The sequence below is a fragment of the Schistocerca piceifrons genome, chromosome 6, assembly GCF_021461385.2.
Source record: "Schistocerca piceifrons isolate TAMUIC-IGC-003096 chromosome 6, iqSchPice1.1, whole genome shotgun sequence".
Taxonomy (NCBI): Eukaryota; Metazoa; Arthropoda; class Insecta; order Orthoptera; family Acrididae; genus Schistocerca; species Schistocerca piceifrons.
In genome coordinates, this window is record NC_060143.1 from 514,367,693 (window position 1) to 514,374,583 (window position 6,891).

Here is a 6,891-nt window from a genome sequence, read left to right on the forward strand (position 1 = left end):
ACCCGTTTGGTTGTCATCCTTGGTAACCTTAGAGCATAGCGGTGCTTAGACGATATTGTATGTTCTGGTTTGTTGCCCTTCCAGGTAAGCCACCTTGGGCTTACACTTCAGCAAGACTAAGCCCGCCCACACGCGGTAAGAGTTTTTGCTGCTTGTCTTCGTGTTTCCCAAACCCTAGTCAGCAATGTCGTCAGATTTCCACACAACTGTGAATCCTTGGAGCATTACTGGGACGGCCCTCCAACCAGCTTGGAATTTTGACCATCCAACGCATCAAGTGCTCAGAATTTAAAACACAATATCCTTCAGGAGGACATACAACATCAATCAATAGGAAGCCGATTAACTGCTCGCATATGGACCAGAGATGAACCACCGCGTTATTGACGTGCTCAATTGGTGAAGCACTTTCTCTCAAAAATATCATCCAAATTTTCTGAAATTTTAGTTATTTGTTCGACCGTACATTTATTCATTTATAATTTTTTTTATTTACTCGTCAAGTTCCGTAGGACCAAATTGAGAAGCAAATCTCCAAGGTCATGGAACGTGTCAGTACATGAAACACAACATAAACGTAATAACAGATAAAAATAAATGTTCATGAACCTTAAAAATGTCAGTCCATAAGTTTAAGTAAACACTATCAGCAATACAATAAAAATCAGCTTAATTTTTCAAGGAACTCCTCGACAGTATAGAAGGAGTGACCCATGAGGAAACTCTCCAGTATCGATTTGAAGAACGTGGATTACTGTTAAGATTTTTAAATGCGAGCGGCAGCTTCTTGCAAATGGATGCAGCAACATACTGCACACCTTTTTGCACAAGAGTTAAGGAAGTCCGATCCGAATGCAGGTTTGATTTCTGCAGAGTATTAACCGAGTGAATGTTGCTTATTCTTGCGAATAAACTAATACTGGTAACAAGAAACGACAATAACGAATATACGTACTGAGAAGCCAATGTCAAAATACCCAGACTCGTGAACAGCGGTCGACAAGAGGTTCGTGAACTAACACCACTTATTGCCCGAACCGCCCGTTTCCGAGCCAAAAATATCCTTTTAGAATGGGAATACTTACGCCAAAATATAATACCATACGACAATAGCGGATAAAAATAAGCAAAGTAGACTAATTTTCGTGTCGAACGATCACTCACTTCTAATACCGTTCGAATAGCAAAAATGGCAGTATTAAGTCTTTGAACAAGATTCTGAAAGTGAGCTTTCCACGACGGTTTACTACCTATCTGAACACCTATATATTTGAACTGTTCAGTTTCACTAATCATATGCCCGTTCTGTGATATTAAAATGTCAGGTTTTGTGGAATTGTGTGTTATAAACCGTAAAAACTGAGTCTTATTGTGATTTAGCGTTTGTTTATTGTCTACAAACCATGAACTTAGGTCATGTACTGCACTATTTGAAACCGACCCAATGTTGCACACAACATCCTTTACTACCAAACTAGTGTCATCAGCAAACAGAAATATTTTAGAGTTACCTGTAATACTAGAGGGCATATCATTTATATAAATAAGGAATAGGAGTGGCCCCAACACTGATACCTGGGGCTAAAGTAAGAGGTGAACCAATTGTGAGCTACTCCCTCTATTCCTTAATGGTCCAACTGCTGGAGCAATATTTTGTGATCAACACAATAAAATGCCTTAGTTAAATCAAAAAATATGCCAAGCGTTCGAAACCTTTTGTTTAACCCATCCAGTACCTCACAGAGAAAAGAGAATATAGCATTTTCAGTTGCTAAACGACTTATAAAGCCGAACTGTTCGTTTGATAGCAAATCGTGTGATGTAAAATGATTATTATCCTTACATACATAGCCTTCTCAATAACTTTTGCAAAAACTGATGTGACAGAAATATATCTAAAATTTTCTACATTATCCCATTCTCCCTTTTTATAAAGCGCCTTTACTGCTGAGTACTTTAATCGCTCAGGAAACTGACCATTCGTAAAGGAAAATGTACAAATATGGCTATATACAGGGCTAATATTTGCATCACAGTACATCATACCTATCGATTTCCGTCCCACTGAGATACTTCCTTCGCATGTGCGACGTTTTTCTTTTCTTAGAGTGTACTTTGTACACATAGCCATAACAAGTTACTCTGTACGAAGCAGAATGCTTCAGATTATGACTGATTAGCTACTGAAACCGTCAAAATTGCTTTTGTTTCTACAGTCAACACAATCTCAACAAAAATTGAACCACATTACACGGTCGATTATTTCTCTCATATCCCAGGCGTCTCAAACGACATTCTCCCAAAACCATTGACAGTGGAGTGCTCAATGTAATCTCTCGATTAAGGCACCAGTGAGGAGAGAGGACAGTCAATATTGTTTGGAGGGTGACCTCTGGTCAGCGACGGCGAGTCTTCCCTCGCGCACGAGAGAAGAGTGTGGGGTTGGCCTGCAGGCGAGGTGGACGAGACGAGACAGTGTGTGACTCTGTGCGGCTGCCTTTCTTGACACACCTCGGATCCGTGGCTTGTCAAGGAAGGCACACGCGACGCGGCTCGCCATCGTAGATGTAGAAGATAATTGTTTTCGACTACGTTGGACAGATGTAAGGTATGCTGACGTAGGAAATTTTGAGGCGTTGTAACAATTCGAACAGAGGATTACAAGAAATGGTTCGAATGGCTCTAAGCATTGTAGGACTTAACATCTGAGGTCTTTAGTCCCCTAGACTTAGAACTACTTAAGCCTAACTAACCTAAGGGTATCACACCCATCCATACCCGAGGCAGGATTCGAACCTGCGACCGTAGCAGCAGCACGGTTCCGGACTGAAGAGGTTTACAGCTTTAAGTCGCGCCAAGGGAAGTAGTCTTACTAAAGGTGCGGTAGATCCAGAACTGTGTTACGAACGTGTTTCTGTTAGACTCAAGACGGGATTATGAAGAAGCCATTGACGGAGAGAATCGTACAAAAGGTGCTTCTAAATGACTATTGCGTTTATTTACACAGTCCTCAGTTTGACAACACTTTGCGGTAAGGCGAGCTGACTCGTATCTCTTGCCTATAGGTAAAAGTACTTATTTGATGGTGAGACCAGGCGAAGGTGGCGTGAATAATTTTGGGAAATGAACGGACAAAGGAAATACGTGATCTTCCGGGGTAAAATAGGATAAATTTCGGGAAACATAGTAAAAATGAAAGTAAAAAGCTATTATACAGTTGTAAATTGATTCACTGCAACTAGGGGTCATTTTTAATTAAAGCTGTCTTATCTCACTAATTTTCTTCAAATTACCGTCTCTAAGGTTATATTTTTTGTAATTTGAAAAGATTAATTTTTTTTGTAATTTTATAAACTTGGAGAATTTGAGCACACAATGTAGTAATGGACAATATAAGTAACTATAATCAATTAATTAACATTATGGGGAAACTTTCTAAAAGTATGTCCATGACATATGGTTTTCAGTTACCTTGATAAAATATCGTCTGACTCTTCAATTAATGCTGCTTTGGTGTGTCGGACTACTAAGTGTCAATAAAGTATTAAAGTTTCTTAGTATACCACTACCTTTCCAAAACGTTAATGAATATTAGACTGCGCACTCTATAAACTATTTCCTTTTTGTGTAATCAGTCTTCTGACTGGTCTCATGCGGCCCACCGCTAATTCGTCGCCTTTGCCAAAATTTTCATCTCAGAGTAGCAGTTGGAACCTACACCCTTAATTATTTGCTGGATGTACTGCAATCTCTGTCTTGCTCTACAGTTTCTACCATTTACATCACCCTTTAGTACCATGCAAGTTATACCCTGATGTTGTAACAGATGTCTTACAATTTTATCCCTTCTTCTTGTCGGTATTTTCTATTTGTGTTCCTTTCCTTGGGCGATTCTGCTGAGCACCTCTTCATTTCTTACCGTACCTTACCTGTCCATCTAACTTTAAACATTCTTCTGTAGCACACCATTTCAAAAGCTTCGATTATCTTCTTTTCCGGTTTTCCCACAGTCTATGTCTCACTACCACACAATGCTATGCTCCAGAAATTTTTACCAGAAATTTCTTCTCGGGATCTTCAATGCTGATGTTGCTTCTCGCTATTCTCATTTCTGCTACTTCTCATTACTTTCGTCTTTCTACTATTTATACTCAATCCGTATTCAGTACTCATTAGTCAGTTCATTCCATTAAATTCATTAATTCTTCTTCACTTTCACTGAGGATAGTAATCTCATCAGGGAATCTTACCACAGATGTCTTTTCAGCCCATTCTTTAACCTTTGTTTTATGTCCATATTCTTCCCCGTGTAGCTTGAACAGTACAGGCGAAACTACATCCGTGTCTTTTACCCTTTGTTATCCCTACGCTTCGTTCTTAGTCTTCCACTATAATGTTTACTCTTGGTTCTTATACACATTGTATATTACCCGTCTTTCACTACGTCTCTTTTCTAACGGTTTCGAATATCTTGCACCATTTCACATTACCGAACGTTTTTACCAGGTCGACAAATCTATCTGATTTTTCTTCAATCTTCTACACAATACAATGTCTACTTTCATGAAATTGCTACGATTACAGTGACTATAGTATCGTTCGTCAGTCTTGTGTCGTTACTTGGTTGGATTAATAGAAGAGAGAGAGAAGATTGAACATGCGTATGTTAACTGCGAGTGCTCAAAGAAGTTCAGAGGAAAGCGAGGCGTTATGCATCACAGAGAGGTTTACTGTTAAAATCCTGGGGACGTACTTTCTAATGAGAGTCGGTTAATATATTACTTCCATACATAGTTCACGAAATGACCACAGTGAAAATAATTATTTAAATAAGAACAACTTTTTAATAGGACATATGTTTAAACCGGCCAAAAAAATATAAAAAGAATTTATCTTAGCGTCACACAGTTCCTAACACCATGAACATAATTCTTAAAAAAGTATTACAATCGTGTATTTTTAATACCTATGAAAATAAAAGATTGATGACGAAAAACACGCATGTTATTCATAATTGGTTTATCATTACTTCGCGTCCTTACTATTCTTAATTGCACGTACACCACAAATTTTGTATCTTGTAGTTATTTTAATAGCTATTAAAATTTCACAGTCAATAATTTTCTGAATTAACCGTATGGGATTAGGAATCAGCACGGAATTAGGAGGAATTATTTTATACTTCACAATCCGATTTAAAAACGTGTGACGTTAAAAATTTATTTTTCCTGAAACATTTATTTCTCAGTAGCCCTGGGTGTGGAAAATTTCTCACTCGATTTTTAAGTATTTTATTGTTGCAGACTATTTTCAATGGAATCTGACAAGGGTTGGAGACAACTCAAAGAATCACCAGAGACTGGCTGACTAGCCAGGGACCATCAGCAGCGGTTAGCCGAATAGGAACAGGAGGACAACAACAAGTGGAAAACAGACAACGGAGGGCAGCGTAGCATAGATCAAAGAGGTAATTCTAAAGCAAATACCTAAAGCGTAGTGAAATACGAGGTCATAAGCAAACGATATCAGACCACGGCGACTACACAAATGAAAGCAGAGCTGCAGCGCACCGGGCTTTGTAGTGCGATCGCGAGCACTAATTGGCCAACAGGGTGGGCGTGGCTCTGCAGCAGCCTAGGCCAGCACTGCGGAGGTCATACTGGCGCTTGCAAATTTAGGCTCTGAAAACTTCTAGCTACTTCTGCTTCCTAGGCAGCAAAATAACCAATGACGGACGGAGCGAGGAGGACATAAAAAGCAGACTAACACTGACAAGAAGGGCCTTCCTGGCCAAGAGGAGTCTAGCAGTATCAAACACTGGCGTTAATTTGAGGACGAAATTTCTGAGAACGTACATTTGCAGCACACCATGGACTGTGGGAAACCGGAGCAGAAGAGAATCGAAGCATTTGAGAGGTTAAATTAAATTTTCCTTAAGTCTCTAATTTATCTACGATAGCGTTAGAAGCTGAAGAAGTGAATAAAAATTTGTGTTGCAATTTTTTCGTTGTTGATAGTTGTGTTTGGTCGGTGCGGACGTCTCATGGCTTCCGTACAAGTTCGTTTGTTGATCCATCCACTCAGTTTTTTCATTACAGAGGCCAACCAGCTCTCTGACTGAACACGCTGAGCTACCGTGCCGGCGCTACTAGACAGGTACGCTAACCATTGCACCACCACAGCATTATGGCCATTATACCTTCACGAACTACCCAAATCAAGTACCCTCCCCAACACAAACTCCAATTCACCTCTACCCTTACATTGCCACTATTACCAGGGAAAATTCAATTTAAGATCTATACGATTACATGTAGGACAGCACTTCCCCATTACGTCCAATGCTGGGGTGATATTCCAATGTCGGAGAGCCCTGGTAATAGTGACAATATAAGGGGAGATGTGAATTGGAGTTTGTGTTGGGGAGGGTATTTGACGTGGATAGTTCGTGCAGCTGTGTTCACCATAATGCTGTGGTAGTGTAACGGTCAGCATATCTGCCTAGTAAGCAAGAAGACCCGGGTTAGAGTCCCGGCCGCAGCACAAATTTTAATTCACTTCTTCAGTTTCCAACGTTATCATTTGAGAGATGGTGCTACAGACGAATGTTGAAAATTAGGTGGACTGATAAAGTAAGGGACGAGGAGGTTCTGCTCAGACTCGGAGAGGAAAGAGATGTGTGGACGGCACTGACAATGAGAAGGGACAGTAGATAGGACATCTGTTAAGATATCAGGGACTGACTTCCATAGTACCAGAGGGAGCTGTAGAGGACAAAAACTGTAGACGAAGACAGAGAATGGGATATATACAGCAAATAATTGAGGATATAGTTTGCAAGTGCTATTCTGTGATAAAGAAATTGGTATAGGAGAGAAATTCTTGACGGTT

At 39.9% G+C, this 6,891-nt stretch overlaps 1 non-coding gene across 1 annotated transcript; it reads left to right on the forward strand.

The window, feature by feature from the left end:
• The first annotated feature begins 6,470 nt into the window (after positions 1-6,470).
• On the forward strand, positions 6,471-6,543 carry Trnat-agu. The gene has a single exon. It is a non-coding gene; the product is annotated as a tRNA-Thr (tRNA).
• The last annotated feature ends 348 nt before the right edge of the window (positions 6,544-6,891 follow it).